The following is an 18,374-nucleotide window of genomic DNA, read 5'->3' as shown; positions in this document are numbered from 1 at the left end:
CTTTTGAGGTGTACTATGGTTACTCTGCTTCCGATACTAGTTAGTAGTACCCCTTTGCACACTCTGCTGGTCTGTGTGCAGATTGGTTGGTTGCTTTTCTGCTTTCCACAAACCATACTTTCTATACTTCAATCTTCCTTATCGTGCATATGGTAGTGCCAGTAAGCTTCTCCAGGTGTTTCTCCCAGATCCTCAAGCTGACCATTCTACCCTTGGTAATTTCTGGAATCTGCCCATGCAACACATTTTGGGCAGAATAGTATTGTGATTAGGGTTGACAGAGATTGGGATCTGTTCTGAGTAGGCCGTGATATTCAATATGAGGCTTGTTGGACCAATTTAGAGGTTTTTCATAATTTCATCCAGCATATCTACCCTTGTTGTTTCCTCGAGGTTATGGAGCAATTATGTGAGGCTCTTTCTAAAATGGACTGCTGTAAAAACCACAAAGGATAACCTGATATTGCTTTTGATGAGGTTATTGTCATGTAATCTTGGGATTTTCCTGTGACATATGGTGACCTGTGCACTTCCCCTGCCCACCAACCCACCCACCCTTTTCCCTGGTCTGTTGCAAAACTTAAAAAGTGTTCCCTGTAAAGTAAGCTCTAAAGAGATCCATGTTCATCATGCCGTGATCCCTTTTTAGTTACATTATGGTTTTGCTTATTTTGTGCTGTAAGCAAGTCATACGTATAGTAAAGTCGTCCTCGGCAAGGTCAATATCTCTCCATTAGACCCTGCTGTTAGCTCCCTTCCTTAACAAATCCCCCCCGATCTCTCTCTCTCTCTCTCTCTCTCTCTCTCTCTCGCTCTCTCCGCCCGTTAGCTCCGTTCCCCCTCTCTGTTAGCTCCGTTCATCAATAGTTTCGTTCAGCTTCGTCAGCAGCTTCCCCGTTCAGCTCCGTGCATCACTGCTCTTCAACAGCTTTAGCTCCGTTAGCTCTGTTGGAATGGTCACCTCCTCATCTATCAGCCCCCAAATGAGGAGTGCATGAGGGAGGTGGACCAGCAGGGGTTAGTCGCCATGTGTGCAGTAAGAAAGTTTGACACATGGGCAGATCTATCAGATAATGCAAGGCTGCCATGTGGGCACCAAGTACCGCAAGGATTTGCTCAGACAAAAGGAGCTAGTCAGAGCTCAAGGAGGAGTAAGATTAGTACTTGACATGTGCGAAGCAATTAGATGCTAGATCAATATCTGGCAATTCAATAGAATGATCTCAAAAATCAAGAATTGATACCTGATGCGTATCTTTTCTGGCGTTCAAGTCACCAACAAGGATGATTTCACACGGCTCAAGAAATCCGTGATGTCTAGATGTACGGCTGGGTATGGTGAAGTCTTAGCCTCCTTCCGGAGATCTCTAGCAAAGTGAGGTCTCGGGGGGGGGGAGTAGCATATTGTGTGATGAGGAGGTCTTGCCGAGAGGTGCGTTGGATCTAAATCCATAGAAATCTGGGATTTTTGTCATGCCTCTTGACAAAGATCATCCAGTGAGAGATGATTTGTATAGTACCGCCACCTCCAATATACGCACTTCACTAGTCTGCCGAGTCTCATCCTAGTATGCTGTCTCCCATGTGTATCCATTGACCATAGGCAAGGGTCGCTTTGGGCTTTAGCTATATCTCGTCTTCTTTATGATTCCGAGAAATTTCCTGGACGAGTCCATAAGCAACCATTATAGTTTGAAAGAATGCAGGTCAGGGTTTCAATACTGTGGGTCTCATTGACCCTGTCCCGTCCCCTTGTGTAGGGGGAGGATCAGATGCTTGTTGGGGTCCTATCAGAAGCCGCCCATCTTGAACTATTGCCCATTTCCCCTCCTTGCAGGCGATGTCCTGTTGAGGATGTGCCTTTCCTCTGATTCACAGATACTCACACTCGCCTTGCAGCACTATGCAAGTGGACAGCTCTACGGGACCACCTCCTGATCCATTTGGATGAGAACCTCACGCCCTTGCAAATAGATGATAATGAGGGCGCTCTTGAGTGGGGTCCGGTCCCTTACGTCCCACAATCCCATGCTCCAGGACTCCTCGGGTGGAAGCCATGAAGCGGGTTGCATCGTCAATGGTAGTGGTGGATGTACGAGGGACCCCCTCGACTCAAATATTGAGAGCCTTACTAGCTGTTTGTTGATGTTCAAGAATTGTGGCCAAAATGGTGGCCTTCGCAAGCTCTCATTTCGCGACCTCCACCCATTTGGAGGTTTGCTTGGTGGCCGACTGAATGGTGGCTATTTGTGCCTCCACTCCTGGCCCACTGCTCGGAGTTGTCGCTATTGGCAACAAGCTCCTTACAGAGTGTAACACCTTCTAAACAAGGCTATGGATAAATCTATCCTCATGTCCGTATGCGATGAATCTTCATGACAAGCTGCGTAGGCCATCTCATGGGCTATCCATAGATGCCACTTATACCTTGGTATGTGCCTTGTAGGCCTATAGTCAGTCAAGACTATTGGTACAGTTAGTTTATGTACCATCTAGGTCAGTTAGGACACTTAGTCCAGTTAGGGCAGCTAGCCCTAGGGTTTTGTTATGTTGGCTCTCCCTTGAGCCTCCACACTTCAGTTTTGCAGCAATCTATTACAGCATCTCGTTTTTCTCCTTCTTGCTTCCATTTTTGAGCTTCCTACACCCAACAGTGGTATCAGAGCAAGGTCGGGAATCCTTTCCCTCAGCCATTGACAGTTTTCCCAAGCTGTTTGGCAGCCTCTGGAGCCCTCATTCTTGCTGGTCTTCTTGGTTTTCACACTCCCACGAGTGTTTGAGACCTTTCCAAGCACTTTTGTCGCGAAAGATCTGATTTTGATGCGGGAAGACCACACTTTGGAGCAACCATCGCGAAGGGAGCTGATTTTCGAGGCAATTCTCACCTTTATCGAGCTGCTCTCACCCTGTACGGACTCACGTATGTACATCACCATCTGTACGGCCTTGTACGGACTCATTGAAGGCTGACGCAGAGCTGTACGGAAGTGACATGCCCTCATTTACTGCAGTACGGCTGTCGTACAGGCTCTTTACTGCTGTACGGAATTGCTGTGACATCATCTGTCAGCAGGTCCGCTCAGCACCTGCACAATTTGCTGTACGGACGTGCAACATTCACATTTAGGGCTGTACGGACTGCCTTAGAGTTCGTGCCAGCATTTTGGAGCTGCCTCGAGCTACGTGCCGGTTGTTGGAGTCTTTTGGAGCATGTTGAAGTGATCTGGAGTTCACTCCTTGAGTCCATTCTTCCTCATTTGGCATCGTTTTGCCTCGGGCTGCGAGCTCTCCTCCATTGGATCTCTTTCTCTCCCTTTCTAAGTGCTCTCCTCCTCGTGGGAGCACTTTCTTTTGCTGTAATTCTCATTTCCAGCCCTCATTTGCTCGCATTCAGAGCCTTTCATTGCTGTCCTTTTGGGCTACATCATTGGGTAAGGCGTTGTTGCATTAGTTCTTTCCAATTTCTGTTTCATTTGCATTTTGGAAAGGCGTCATGTTGCCTTGGAAGGCCTCGTGTTGCCTTTGGGGATTTTTCTTGCAACAGGTATACCTTGAGACAACAGAGTCTCTTGCAGGCATAAGCTTTGAAACTTGGGCAGATTTTTGTTACTTGATTATGAGAGGTTGCCTTTCTCTCATTTGCTTTGCTAGTTGGTGCATTTGTCTTGTATTTTAGCACCATGTCTGGTGGTAAAGATGATTTGTTTGGGATGATGACAAGCTTGATGGCACCAATTATCCCATGTGGTCATACATGATGGGACATGTTTTGGTTGCCAAGAATCTATGGCATATTGTTTCAAGTTCTGAGGCTAGGCCTACACGCACTGTAACTTCTGGTGCTACACCTACAGTCTCTGCTTCTTGAGGTGATGGGTCTTCAGGTGATGGTTCTAATGCTATTGCTAGGACACCTGCACCTCCTGCTCCAGGTGCTTTGTCTCCTTCACAGGAGCAAATTCAGTGGGATGGTCGTGATGCCAAAGCACATGCCTTGATTGCTCTTTCAGTGAAACGGGTTATTATCTCTCATATCCGGTCTTGCAAGACAGCTAAGCAAGCATGGGATCAGCTTGCATCTTTGTATCAGGTGCGGAATGAGGCGAGGATTGCCTATCTTTGCAAGCAATTGAAAGATTTGAAGCTTGATAGGGTGGTAACATGGATGCTTATGTCACTAATGTGAAGGATTTGAAAGAACAGTTGGCCAACATTGATGAGATTATGCCTGATTCTCAGCTTGTTTCTAATACCCTTGATGGGTTGCCTGATTCATATCAAAGCTTTGCTACTACATTGAGATTGGTTGCAGGGGGTGATGCCAATCATTTCTCATTTGACTAGCTGATTCTCTTCTTCCTTAGGAGGAGCAAAGTCGTGTGAATCGCAATGTTTCTATGGCTAGTGATCAAGCATTTGCTTCCCATCACAACCACAAGGTAAAGGCAGGGTTTCAGCTCGAAAATCCTCTCATTCCCATGTTGATCATTCGCATGGTGCCTCTTCTTCAGGGGATAACAAAAAGAAGAGATGTAATCATTGCAGGAAACCTGGGCATGATATTTCTGAATGCAGGATGCACATAGCATCTAAAAAGAAAAAGAAAGAGTCTGGTCTTGCAGTATCTGGTTCTTCTAGTGTAGAAGATCGACATGAGTCCGCTAATTTCGCACAAGACCAGCATTGGGCTTTCTTGGTTACATGTCAGTATAATCCTGATGTTCATGATGCTTGTATGGCAGTTTCAGATGTTCGTGATGCCTGGTTCTTTGATAGTGGTGCTAGCAAGCACATCATTTCTTGCAGGAAGTTATTCAGCTCATTGGAGCTTACATTTCAAGGGGGCAGTGGTACATGTGCCAACAATGCAACATATACCATGAAAGGTATTAGGCAAGTTGCTCTTACTTCTGTCTCTGGTGGTATTGTTACTCTAGAGCATGTGCTTTATGTTCCAGGCATTCATAAGAATCTCATTTCTATTTCAGCCATTGCTACATGTGGCTTTCAGGTTCTTTTTGATGGTGTGAGGTGTGCAGTGTATGATGCTACACATGCCTTTACCATGGTTTTGACTAGCATATTGTCTAGAGGTCGTTATAGACTTTATGCTTATGACAGATGTTTGGATGATGATGCTACACTTGCCAATGCACATGCCTTTGCTCTTGATTCTACTATGGCAGATACTCATTTGTGGCATGAGAGGTTTGCACCGTGCTGCGTTTCCCAAGGATGGGAGAGTTGGTGCTTCACGCAAGCTTTATCTGGTTCATAGTGATGTTTGTGGACCCATGAGGGTTACAACTCTTGGGTGGTTCTACTATTTTGTCACTTTTATTGATGATTTCACCAGGTACACTTGGATTTTCGCATTGAAATCTAAATATGAAGTTTCTTGATGCTTAAAGCACTTTATTGCCTTGGCTGAGAATGAGAGTAGGTTGCACATTGCTCACCTTAATACAGACAGGGGGGGTGAATACATGTCGAAGGAGTTTGTTGGATTTTTGGCTTCCCGTGGCATCAATCATCGATGCACGGTGCCTTATACTCCTCAACAGAATCTTGTGGGCTGTGTGGAAGAATAGATCAATGATGAAAATGGCCAGATGCATGTTGAAAGGCAAACATTTGCCTTATAAGTTGTGGTTGGATGCGATCATGTGTGCAAATTACATCTTGAATAGATGTCCTACTTGCAGACTATCACACCTTATGAGGCTTGGGCGGGTCGTAAGTCTCGCAGTTCCACATTAGGACTTTTGGATGCTTAGCTTATGCTCATGTGCCTTCACAGAAACACACTAAGTTGGATGATAAAGCTGTCAAGTGCATTTTTCTTGGGTATAGTTCAGAGAGCAAGGGCTATAAGCTATATCAACCCCGCACGGGAAAGTGTTTTGTCAGTCGGGATGTTGTGTTTGATGAATCTTTCACTATGTCTTTGCTGGGCTGTCAAAGGAAAGAGCTGAAATTCAGGAGCCCAAAAAGGTACCCCCTTGGCTCCTTGACACATTAAAAGACAGAAAACAAGATACCCCTCTGCCAGCCCGTATGAGAGCAGTTGTCCGGAAAGAGCATGCTAGTTTTGTTGCTTATGCTTTGGTTGCTAGGCATGCAATGAAGAGTCCTTATGTCATCAAGATGCCTTTCAGAATGATTGTTGGATGAAGGCCATGCAAGCTGAATTGGATTCTATCTATAGAATAACACTTGGGAGTTGTGTGATTTGCCTCATGGCAAGAATGCCATTGGAACTAAGCGGGTTTACCAAATCAAATGGAAAGCTGATGGTTCAGTGGACCATTACAAAGCCCGTCTTGTTGCTAAGGGCTATGCTTAGCAGCATGGCATTGACTTTGAGGAGACTTTTGCTCCCACTCCCAGGATCACTACTATTCGCATTGTTATTGTCTTTGCTGCTTACTTTCATTGGCAGATACATCAGCTTGATATTAAGACAACTTTCCTTCATGGGCATTTACAGGAAGAGGTCTATGTTTCCCAACCTCCTGGCTTTGAGGTTGAAGGTTTTGAAAGCAAGGTATGCCGCTTGAAAAGGCCCTCTATGGATTGAAGCAAGCACCTCGGGCTTGGTATTCGAGAATTCATACTCATTTGCTCACACTTGGCTTTTAGAACAGCCCTATAGAGGCTATAGAGGTTTTCAGTTTGAGGATTGCAAGCCAGTATCCACACCATTAGAGACTGGTTTTCACTTCTCTTTTGAGGATGGCAATGGTACATGTGATGTCACTCTCTATCAGCAGGCAGTTGGTTGTTTGATTTACCTATGCCATACGAGACCTGATCTATAGTATGTTGTCTCACAGTTGAGCATATATATGCACAGCCCGACAGCTTGGCAGATCTTTTTACGAAGGCTCTACCTCGACCTAAGTTTGAGTCTTTTCGGCAAACTTTAAACTTAGTACCTTTTGTAACTTGATCTGTTGTACTCTGTACAATCATAGGTTGCGTCCTATGGGATGAACATGTGCAACCCATGACACTAGATATTTAGGTATTCTGAGCCATGTCCATGATACTTCAGCCCATACCATGGAGGGGGGTTTGTAGGCCATCTCATGGGCTATCCATAGATGCCACTTATACCTTGGTATGTACCTTGTAGGCCTAGTTATAGTTAGTTAGGACTATTGGTACAGTTAGTTTATGTACCATCTAGTCAATTAGGACACTTAGTCCGGTTAGGGTTTTGTTATGTTGGCTCTCCCTTGAGCCTCCACACTTTAGTTTTATAGCAATCTATTACAGCATCTCGTTTTTCTCCTTCTTGCTTCCATTGCTTCCTACACCGAACAAGCTACTCTTTTCTTCTCTCTCTCTCCTTTTGCCATATCGCTTTGCAGTTTACTTTAAATTTTCCAATTATGAGTGTGAGAAAGAAAGGAAGGAAGAAATACAATATATGAGAAGTCTTCGAAAGACCAAAGGGTCCATGAGATTTAAAGAAGCCTGTACAAAGAGCTGAGAGGGTGGAGCCTCTAATTGGGCATCATCACTGCAATGAAGGAGGCAGGGCAGATTGGAGAAGGGGATAGAATTGGCAGAGAGAAGAGAGAGGAAGTGGGAGGAGGAGTGAGACGTGAGGAAAGGAGAAGAGGGAGAGGAAGAGAGAGATATGAGGGTGAGGGGAAGAGAGAGATTGGGAGACAGTGTAGGCAGCACGTAGGAGGAAGAAGGGAGTACTTAGGATTAGATGTCAATCAAAAGTACATTGCGCATGAGGGGAGGGTACTTATATAGTACTCCTTATCCCGTTGATACAAGCAAAAAAAGAAGATAGAGAGAGTGGAAAACAAGGGTGACAGAAGCTCAGAAGTCTATCAAATCTTTTCCAAAAGATGCAATGCCATTCACAAAAAGTCTTACTCCTCAAAAACTCTAGATGCAAAATACATTCAGGGACGTCCTCCTCATCTATCAAGTCTACCCCCACCCATTCTTCTTCTATCACTCGTAGAAGCAACGACTAGTAACCACCATGAACTTCACTAAACAAAACCTCAACCTGAAAACCATAAAAAAATACTCCAAGTACATCTGAGTCCAACTCGAGGGACAGAATCATATTCAACTCCAAGAAAATGCTTGAACTGAACCAGGACAATGGGACCAGGGCATGTGTCTTTGTACAAACCCCCCACAAAAAACTGACTGAACATGGATCACACAGACTCAGAGAGAACCAAAAGACTACACAGCCCGAAACACATAAACTTAGAACTGAACTTCCCCCCAAAACTCAGAGAACAATCAGCCTCAGAATACTATGAACCCACAGCCCACACTCCTAAGCTTCCATCAAGAACAACAGCTCGTAACTCCCACAAAGCTGCAACTGCGCCACCTCCTCTCCTCTATCAGTATCCAGGAATCTCCCACGATCAAATCAGCATACCAGCAATAGCCCTGTTATCTTCGTGTCTCACGGAGAGCTTAGCTCACATTTATAGCGTCACCTGCACAGCCACGTAGCTTCCTCAATCAGAAAACCACTGCCCTTCCATATGATCTTAGCCAGACCATGCATTCTCTGCATCAGCTCACGTGCAAACGATGACAGCTCGCTCTCTCTTTAGATCTCGAAAGCCAAGGTCTTCTCAGCGCACTGGCCACCTGCCTGGTCAAAGGCTTCTCAGCGCACACAAGCTCACAAACTCCCTTACGTGAAGATAACCAGCAGCATCCGCAATAGCCCTTCTCTTCAGTTCGATCTGAATTCACCACTTAGCTGTAACCCCGGAGCACCCAGAGCTTATCCTTTCCAAACCTGGAGTCCCTTTGTGCCAAGCATGCAGTCGGAAATCCCCATCCCGTCACGTACGTATACCTTCACATGATGGGCGCTCAACCTTTTGCTTATGCAGGATCTTCCCTTTGTCTACGAGACTCCATCTATCTCTTGGTCCAGCCTTCTCTTCAAGGAGCCCCCAAGTGCAACGTAGATCCTTCCAGCGTCAACCCGATCAGCTCCTAGCCGCCATCTTCACGTAGCTCTAGCTCACAGTCCAGAAGCTCTCCATTCCTTGCTATGTAGCCACCTTTGCATGAGAAGGATGCCTTCGCAATCAGTGCAGCCACCTCAACCTAATTTGCCACCTCATCAATGACATTTTACCACTCTCAAGACATTTCCCCCAAATCACACACCCAAGCATTAATTGCCCCAAAATCCAACTTTTACGCACACCCTCACCATGCAAGCATTTAATGCTTATTCACCCAAGACATTTTACCACTCTCAAGACATTTCCCCCAAATCACACACGCAAGCATTAATTGCCCCAAAATCCAACTTTTACGCACACCTTCACCATACAAGCATTTAATGCTTATTCACCCACAGACTATCATACATAATAAACCAATCCCGACATACTAGAAAATTTACAAGACGCCCTCAACAAAAAAATGCCCATACTTTCATGCACATATGGCTCGGGACAATCACGAAGAGCACATGCCATCCCTTAACAAAACACTGTCGCACACTGGATATCATGCTCTGGATTACCTTGGTGCAAACCACACTGCATCTCATCATATCCTAATACGTCCCTGTAAAAAGCATTCACAAACTCAAAAAAATATTTACATCAGTATAGATCTCTTAGTGAGAGTGCTCATAAACTCAAAACTACCACCCACTAGCTATGTGCACAACTATGTGCCTACCCTCCAATATAAATAGTGCTCAAAGATTTTAGCCTATCACCGTTTGACCTCTCTATCTTCCAAACACCCCCAAGTACTAATAATCCTAATCCCCACTAACTTGGCCAGCTTTTGGCTTTCCTCAACATTCTAGTGATTATCATGGTGCAGATTTGATAAGGGAGCATCAATGTCCCACTCACTCCACACATGCATGTGCGTATTGGGCATATGGCATCCTTCCACATAAATCTGTCCAGGCTACATTTGCTGTCTAGGTGGTCTAGACTCTATGTAGAAACTGTTTGATTGAGACTGAGACCAACTGGCATCGTGCTGAAACAAATCTATGAAATAAATGCTAGAGGGACAGGCTCTCCCAAAAGCATCCACACGAGGCAGTAGTGAAGACCAGCCTCTATCCCCTGCACGTAACTGAAGGGCATCACCACTTGGAAGAGTCATTGGTGGAAGTCTCTGGCTGAAATATCGAATGGGCAATTGCTCACTAATAGGCTTCCCATATATGGAAGGATTTGGCTGGTTGTGTAATAAATACACTGCATGTTGTCCACCGTGCACCTTGTGTGGGCTTGCTGTAAAATTAGTGAGAAGAATTTGGAAGCATCCAATAGTAGCTTGGAAGTATGTAAAAGCTTTAGGACAAAAGGCTTTCAACTATGGAGAGATAGGTAAGAGCATTCGAAATCTTCTATCCTTAGAGAACCTTGTTGTTGTAAAAGTAAGAGATTCCAAAGCTTTATTGATGCTGATTTAGGACATGTAGTCACAGCTGATACCTCAATTTTACTTTCTAGTAACTTAAGAGACCTTTTCGTGAAAGGCATGAAATTTCGATTGTACTCTTTTAAAGAGTCTTGCCTTTTAAAAGCTATCGATAAGGGAATCTCAAAGTTTGTTTTGCAATTAGAAGAATGTTTAGGAGTTCAAAATATCTTATCATAATGGAAAGGGAAGATTTTGAAGAAAGTTGCTTTGAAACTAGAAGAAGTCCCTTCGATTAATTGCTTAAAGCAAAGTAACCATCTTTCTAAAGAAGATGAAACTCTTATTCGAAAATTCCATACGAATTTTGTCATTTCTTATATGGACAAATCTTCCAATAACTTTGTTTTTATTTGCTAAAAGTTTTACTTAGAGAGAAGTTAACTCGTCTGCCAAAACTTACGCCCCTGCCTTAGTTTCTCAAAAGGATCAGAGTTTTTGCAAGTCTTCAGGGTTTGTTTGCAATCCAAGTATCCCTTTTCTTTGTGCTGCTTGGAAGTTCCACAAAACTCCAAAAAAGCCAAGATTTATTGCAGCTGCTTGTGAGACTACTTTGACGGATGTCTCTAAATGGCTATGCTACTGCTTCAAAGCCATGTTGCCTAGTATCCATGAACTTTGGAGGGACTTATTAAAGGAGGCAGATGTCCCTTCGCATTCAAGTTGGATTTTAAACGACTCTGTAGGAGTGATTCCTGTTGTAAAATTTTTAAATTCCTCCCGAAGCATTCAGAAAAAAGAGTCTCCTATTCTCCTTCAAACCTATGATTTTACCACGCTTTACATAAAGATCGAGCTGGAAGACCTGAAGTTTAGAATAAAAAAGCTAGTGGCTGAAGTTTTCAAGCTAAGATTTGACAAAGATAGATGCAAAGTGCTAAAAGTTGAGAAAACACTTTTTGTGGCTACAAAATAAAGATCATGACATCGGTTCTAAAACATGGAATCTGGTAACTTCTAATTGTTGACTTACATCGATCTTGTGGCATTCTGTGCTTCTTTTGGCCGACTGGCCTTCCAGAGCACTGGGGAGCCACACATCCTTCTTTCCTTGCATCTAAAGCACTTGCTTTCCTTGTGGAGAATCTGGTGTTTCGTGCTCTTCAAGAGCACTGGGCAGCCATGAGCCCTTCTTTTCTTGGCAAATTCATGTCCTTTTTCTTGGCAAATCCATGTCCTTTTCTTGGCAAATCCATGCGCCTTTCTTTGCCAAATCCATGCCTTGTTTCTTGTGGAGTTGATTGCTTCTTCTTTGCCTTTCACAGGCCTTGACTATTGCCATTTATGCTGGTGGGAGAAAAGTATTCCAAAACAGTCATAAGACTCTAAAGATAGAAATCCATCAGTGTTTCCATATTTTGCCTTAACGTTTTCCTTGCAGTTAAGCTCAAGAGTCCAATAATACAGCTGGCTACTTCTTCTAAGGGCTCTGTATTTCCCCTCGGCTTCTTGGGCTGCAACTCCATCTTTAATTCCCAAATATGATAAAGAAAACACTTGGCCAATATTCACTTGTACCATTATTGGAGCACATCATGCTCTAAAGTCTTCTCATTTATGAGTAGTGTCTTCCTTGAAACAAATTCAAGAAAATAATCCACTTCTCTCCTTGCATTGCCATGCGTGGGTTAGGTCTTCAAATAAACATAAGGCAAAATTTTATCAACATATTAGAGATACTTAGCCTTAGAGGATGAGTTTGGGAATGTTCCTGGACTCATCTAGGTATATACTTAGCCTTAGATATTTGTAAAAATTATTTCTTGGAGCCTTTCTTTGTCTTCTTCAAGTATTCTTTTTTTTGCGCAAAAAGTAGTGCTAGTTATATTGCTTGAAAACGAGAGTACAAGAGGGCCTAAAGGCCAGCGGGCTGCAATCGCAAAACGGATACAGCCCGAGGTAACAAAATACTAATTACAAGCCTCTCAGGGCATAATCATCGGAGTGTGGACAAACAGCCACGGTGGGGGGGAGTAGTGCCACTGAAGACTCTGAGCAGAGTGCTGGAAGAACAGCTCTCGATGGTCCCTGCTCGGACTCCCCCTGAATCTGATCCCACTGACCCTTGAGCGTGTGAATGATCGTGCTCCAAATGTCCGCTAGGGCCTGGGTAGCAGCAGAAGCCTGATCTCCTAAGGTCTGTGCGCATCTGGAAGTCCAGATATGCTAGCCTGCAATACTCCCTATGATCTCCCAAACTGGGTGCCGAGTCATCGCTCCTGCATCTGTCTCTGTCAGATGCCAAGGGAAGCTGTCCATGTATGCCCAAGTGGCCTGCGTGATGAAGAAAACTGGATCCTGCCTAGAGAACTCATAAGCCAAGTGATGTCCCATCTCGGTGCTGCACCAGCAAACGGCTCCCCAAGTGACCGGTCCTAGCTCGGGTGCAGCCCTCGCTAAGATCCCCATGACTCCCTTCCACACTGTCTGAGCATGCGAGCTGGCTGTAGACGTCCCTCCAAACCCGGAGCGAGCGCACGGGCCCATGCGCCCAGAGCACCCAAGGGATATGGGATCTCTCTCCAAGCTGGTGACCTGTATCATTTGTCACCTGGCTGCTCCAGATCAGGGCCTGTCTGGCTGCTCCAGATCAGGGCCTGTCTGGCTGCTCCAGATCAGGGCCTGTCTGTCTATCTCCTCTCGGCAGCTAGGGGGAACCTGGGAGAGGCTGTGTCGCAACTTCCTCTAGACCGAGACGAGGCTACGGAGGAAGGGGGAACGGGACTGAGTCAGTGGGGCACAAGTGAAAATCCACCGGATAGACGGCTGCCAATCACCCTCTCTCTGGGGGGTAATCGCGCTGAGACCATGCTGAAGCAAGAGCTTCCACGTCTGCCCTCTTGGGATCAGACCGTGGATGACTAACTTGCCAAGTAATGCCTGACTCCTCTGTCTGGGGGAGAATGACCGTCTGCCAGACACGATCTCGAGAAACACTAGCAAGAGGCCACGTACCAAGCGGTGGCAAGAAGGACGTGGTTGACCACAAGGGCCCTGCCTGCCAAGGATAGCCGAGCCGTGCTCCAGAAGGCTAGCTTCTGTCGTATGGAGACTAGGACCGGTAAGAACTGCTGAGCCGGCGTGATATCCAGGCCTACTTGGAATCCTAGGTAACGTGTCGTCTGTCCTCTAGGGATCCAGCGAAACCACAGGAAAATACCCCACTGTGAGCTGGCTCCCGGATCCGTAAGAAAACCAACTGAGTTATGCCAGTTGATTTTCGCCCCAGCGGCTAGGAAAAAAACCTCTAAGGACAATCTCACTCGCTCCAGTGACTCGATATCATCCTGCACATACAGGGCTGTGTCGTCTGCATACTCGGAGTCCAGAAGTTCTGCATCGTCTCGAATAGGGAGGCGCATCCCTCGAAGACCAGTGGTACAGGCTTGTAGGAAGTGAGTCATGGCCTTCGCAAAAAATAGGAAGAGGTAGGGCGCAAGCGGGCAGTCTTGACGCACCGAGCGCTCGAGGGTGAATCTCTCCCCCATCCTGCTGCTGATGATAACCCGGCTGGAGGCCGACCTGTAGAGGCTAGCAATACCTCTGATCCACTCGTTCGGGAAACCGAACCGAGAGTGTACCTTCCAAGAAGAACCAGTCTACCTTGTCGTACGCCTTCTCAAAGTCAAGGAGTATGGCAAGGTGCTGGCCACTGTGCTGGGCCCACTCCGTCGCCTCTGAGAATGTGAAAATGTTGTCCAAAATGCTGCGATCTTGGACAAAAGCAGTCTGGGTGTCATGGATCAAGTCATGTAGCAGGGGGCGGATGCGGCTACTGATCATCTTGGCGAGGATTTTATAGGCAGTCGGGAGGAGGGTGATAGGGCGCCACTGTCTGATCTCCTGACGGTCCCCCCCTTTGGGGATGGGGCAAATCAAGCCTGTCGCAAGGCTCTCTGGCATCTGTCCGCTGGAGAAGATATGCTGGAAGGCTGCGAGCAAGGGCTGGTGGACCTGCTCCGTGAAGGTGGTGAAGAAAGCTCTAGAGAGCCCATCCTCACCTGGGCATTTCTGCCCATCAATAGCGCTCACTGCATCCTGCATCTCTGCCACGGTGAAAGGGGCAAGAAGGGAATCACTCATGCTAGGCTGCACGAGCGACGGTGTATACCTCCACACCTCCTCCCTGCAACGGCGGGCACGAGGGTCTGGGGGCTCCTGCTGGAACCGGGATCTGTAGAAATCTGTCTCCAAGTCCCGGACCTCGTTTGGATCTATCTTGACATTGCCATCCTGCGCTCTAAGAGATCGGAGCTATTCCCTTGCTGACCTCTGGCCATGAGTCCTGAAGAACTCTCTGCACATCCTGTCGCCTTTCCTAGCCCAAAAGGACTTGGAAGCATGAAACGAGAACTCTGAGCGTCGCTGGGTGATCTCCTCTAGCATGGCTCGAGCTCTAACCTCCTGCCGTCTGAGCTCCTCAGAGCTTGGAGAAGACTGCTACATCTGCTGTATCGAGGCGAGATCTCTTTTGAGACCCCTCTCCTTCGCCCACCACTGCTGCCTGACCTGAATCGCCTCCTGCTAACAGATGAGACTAGACTCGGCAAGAGCCTGAGCTACCTGTGCTGCCATATCCCCCATGGGGTCCCAATCCTGCTCCCACAGGTCCACTATCCTGCTGCGAACCGCTGCTCTGGAGTAGATGGAGTCTGGGATCCGGCATGAGCGTGGAGGTAAGGAGTGAGAGGCTGAGTCCAGGACTAGGATGACTGGGGCATGGTCAGAGAGGGTCATCCCTGGAACCACTCCTGACTCTCCACCTCTGCGTAGCGCCCAATTGCTGACATAGAAACGGTCCAACCACTCCAGAAGTCTGCCTCCCTCCCTCTTGTAACCCCAAGAGAAGTCCATACTCCCAGTCCATCTGCAAAAGGAAGGCTCCCTCCAGCTGTCCCGACCTCCGACAGCGAACACGGAGTCCCAATCTGCCTGCTCCGCGTGAGCTAAGGAACTCTAGGCCCCGTCCGTGCTGATCCTCTAAGGTCTCAAGGTTATTGAAGTCCCCTCCTACAATCCAAGAATCCATCTCTGGCAATAAGTCTGTCAAAGAGCTCCAAAAAGTGGCTCTCCGTCTGAGGTCGGTCGGGGCATAGATATTGAGGATGCCGATGCGGGATCCCTCAATATTCAAGCCCACCCAAAGCGCTCATCCTGGGATCAGGGTGCCAAAACCACACACATGCTGAACTAGAGAAGCGTCGATGGAGGTACAGACACCCCCACTCCTCCCCTGCTCGCCAATCGAAGGTTCCCAGTAGGTGTGGGAGTGTCCTGTGAGGACCTTCCCACAAATGCTGGTCTGAGAAGCTGAAAGCTTGTGTTCCTGCAATAGGAGCACATCTACCCTTCCCACCAAGGCTGGTTGGAGCTCCTGTCTGAGCACCATCTTCCTAGGGCCGTGGGTTCCTAATGAGTGGAACCCATTGACGTTCCAAGAGATAATGCGTATACTCATGAAGAGGGGAGATGGGCCACAAACAGCTTTCTGCTTGCTGTCGATATCGAGGTGGTCGGAGGATGTCCAGTGTGCAGACGAAGGCGCTTCTGTGAGGGTTTCGAAGGAGAGGCCGGATCATCGGACCCATCCTCTAAAACCTTCAACAGAGGGGAGAGGCCCTTCGTCCCATGGTGGTAAGCTCTCTCTAACCAACTCGACGCCTCTGCCAGGGAAATACTGTAGAAGCCCGCTACCTCTGAGGTCTTCCACGGGCGGAGCCCTTCCGCGTAGACCCACTCCAGAGGCGGTCGAATAATGACCAAAAGGCGGAAACGTATGGCGCTGTGGCGCCATCGCAGACGAACGTCACCCTCCTTCCACTGCTGCTGAAGAAGCTCCGCTGCTCTGCTACCGATCCAGTCTTGCACCTACTTCTGGGACTGATCTCGAATCGTCTCCCAAACATTTTCATTCGTCCATTGTTCATTCCCGTCACTGGTGATAGTGAAGGAATAGCTAGGACCATCGTGGGGGGCAAGGACGGACACCTTACCCTCCGCCCCCTTTCGGAGGAAGAAGATGCTGATGTCTAGGCATGCAGGGAAGGAGCCAATACCCGCTGCATCCAAATAATCCCAAGGTCCTGCTCGGTAAAACTCCAAAGGTAGAGCTCTAGGAGCAGCCCTTGGGTGTGGGGATGAGGATGAGGAGTCTGAACCAGAGAGAGGGGTGCTGGCTGTCGAACAAGCTGGAGTGGTGCTGGCCATCTGCGGGGAAGGGCCTCTCCCCTCCGCCGGGCCAGGAGGGATAGGCGCGGGGGAGGTCTGTGTTGGCTTCGGGGCCGCAGGTGGCGCAGGCGGAGGGGGGGTTCCCTCGGGATCATGCTCGAGGGAGAGAGGGGGGCTGAAACCAACAGTGCTGGGGGGGATCCTGGAGGGGGGGGAGGTAGGGGGACCGAGGAGGAGGGGGGAGGGGAGGGGGGGCGGGGTGAAGGATGAGGGGGAGGCTGGCTGATCTTCTCCTTCCCTTTCTCCTTCCCCTTACCAGGCTGCTGCTGATTGGTGACCACAGGGGGCTGTTGCTGTAGATGGGAAGGCTTTTTTGGTCCTGTTTTGTTTCCTTTCCGTTTTCTTTTGACCTCAGTCCAGCCTTCCCCTTCGGGAGGGGGTGTCGATGCCTGGCGGGGGGGATCCTGAGTTGCCTGGATGGGGGCCTTCTGAGGTTCTGTCCTCGTGAAGCGAGGGCAGGAGCGCGCCTGGTGCCCGAAGCCGTGGCATCTCAGACACTGATCTGGGCGACCAGTGACCATAATGCGCTGCGTGACCACACCTGAGTCCGTCTCAATCTCGAACTCCGAGGGGATACTCTGCGGATCTAGGACTGCCACTTGGACACGTGGCACCCCTTGGGCTGCCGCTGCATCAACGAAGGTGTCTTGCATGAGCCAGCCAAAGTGCGCCCCCAGGTCCTTGATGATCGGGCGAAGCTCGGTTGCGAGGCCTGGGAAAATGAGGGTAACTGGATGGCGAGGAATGCGGAAGCGGGCATCGAAGTCCGCTACACTGAAACCCCTATACCATGGGACCATAAGGATGATCTTCCCACCCACAGAAGTAGGGGACCGTCTGACCATATCGCTTGCAGGTTGTGCTGAGGAGAGCTTGAGCCAGAAGATACCACGTCCCATGAGTGTAACCTCCTCAATGTGGCTGTCCTCAAGGTAGAGGATGGACTGCAACCAGTCCCTGATGTCTGCTCGTGAAGGGGCGTAGCCAATGACTCTCCCATAAACGGATGTCTGGGAGAAGTCCGTGGCGGCCTGCTTCACCAAGGAGACCTGATGCTCTGTCAGTGTTATGCGGTAGGCTGATGGAGGGGGGGGGGGGTCCGTTTGGGCCACCGGTTCCGGGCTCATGGCCGCCATACTGCACCGACAAACTGCGAACCCTCCACAAGGCGGGGGAATGAAAAGGAAGTGGCAGAGACGAAGGACGGGGGAGTGGTACGGAGGCGGGGGAGGAAAGAGGGAGGGATGGAGAGGTACGGGGAAGCGGGGGGGGGGGAGAGGTGGTGGAGAGGGAGCGAGTGGCGGAGGGGGAAGGAAGGAAGAGGGAGGGGGGGGGCAGCGCAGCGCAGGGCAGGGAAGAGGAGGAGGGAAAGGGAGGGGGTGTGGCAGTGCAGCGCGAGAGGGGGCGGGGAGGAGAGGCGAGGAAGGAGGGGAAGGGCGGGGGCAGCGTTGCGCAGCAGCGGGGAGGGGGAGGAGGGGGCGGGGGGGTAGCGCAACGCGGGGGGGGGAGGCGGGGAGAGGACGGAGGGGCGGAGAAGGGAGGAAAGGGGGGGGGGGATGGCCGGCGGAGAGGGAAGAGAGGGGGACGGAGGGGCGCGGCGGGAGGCGACGGAGAAAGAGGAGGGGGAGGGGAGAGGGGGCCACGCAGCGCGAGGGGGGGGTAGACGGGAGCAGGGG

General features: G+C 48.7%; 1 protein-coding gene across 1 annotated transcript in view; it reads left to right on the top strand.

Moving 5' to 3' along the window:
• The window catches only part of LOC147885973 (Cyclophilin-like peptidyl-prolyl cis-trans isomerase family protein), a 108,278-nt gene that overhangs the window by 77,196 nt on the left and 12,708 nt on the right, over positions 1-18,374 (top strand). The gene's annotated exons all lie outside the window — the stretch shown is intronic.

The sequence above is a fragment of the Dipteris shenzhenensis genome, chromosome 25 (assembly GCF_047967505.1).
Source record: "Dipteris shenzhenensis isolate YYH24624 ecotype China chromosome 25, Dip_SZ_1.0, whole genome shotgun sequence".
Classification (NCBI taxonomy): domain Eukaryota; kingdom Viridiplantae; phylum Streptophyta; class Polypodiopsida; order Gleicheniales; family Dipteridaceae; genus Dipteris; species Dipteris shenzhenensis.
The sequence above is the reverse complement of the archived record's forward strand: the minus strand, read 5'-3'. Positions and strand labels throughout refer to the sequence as shown.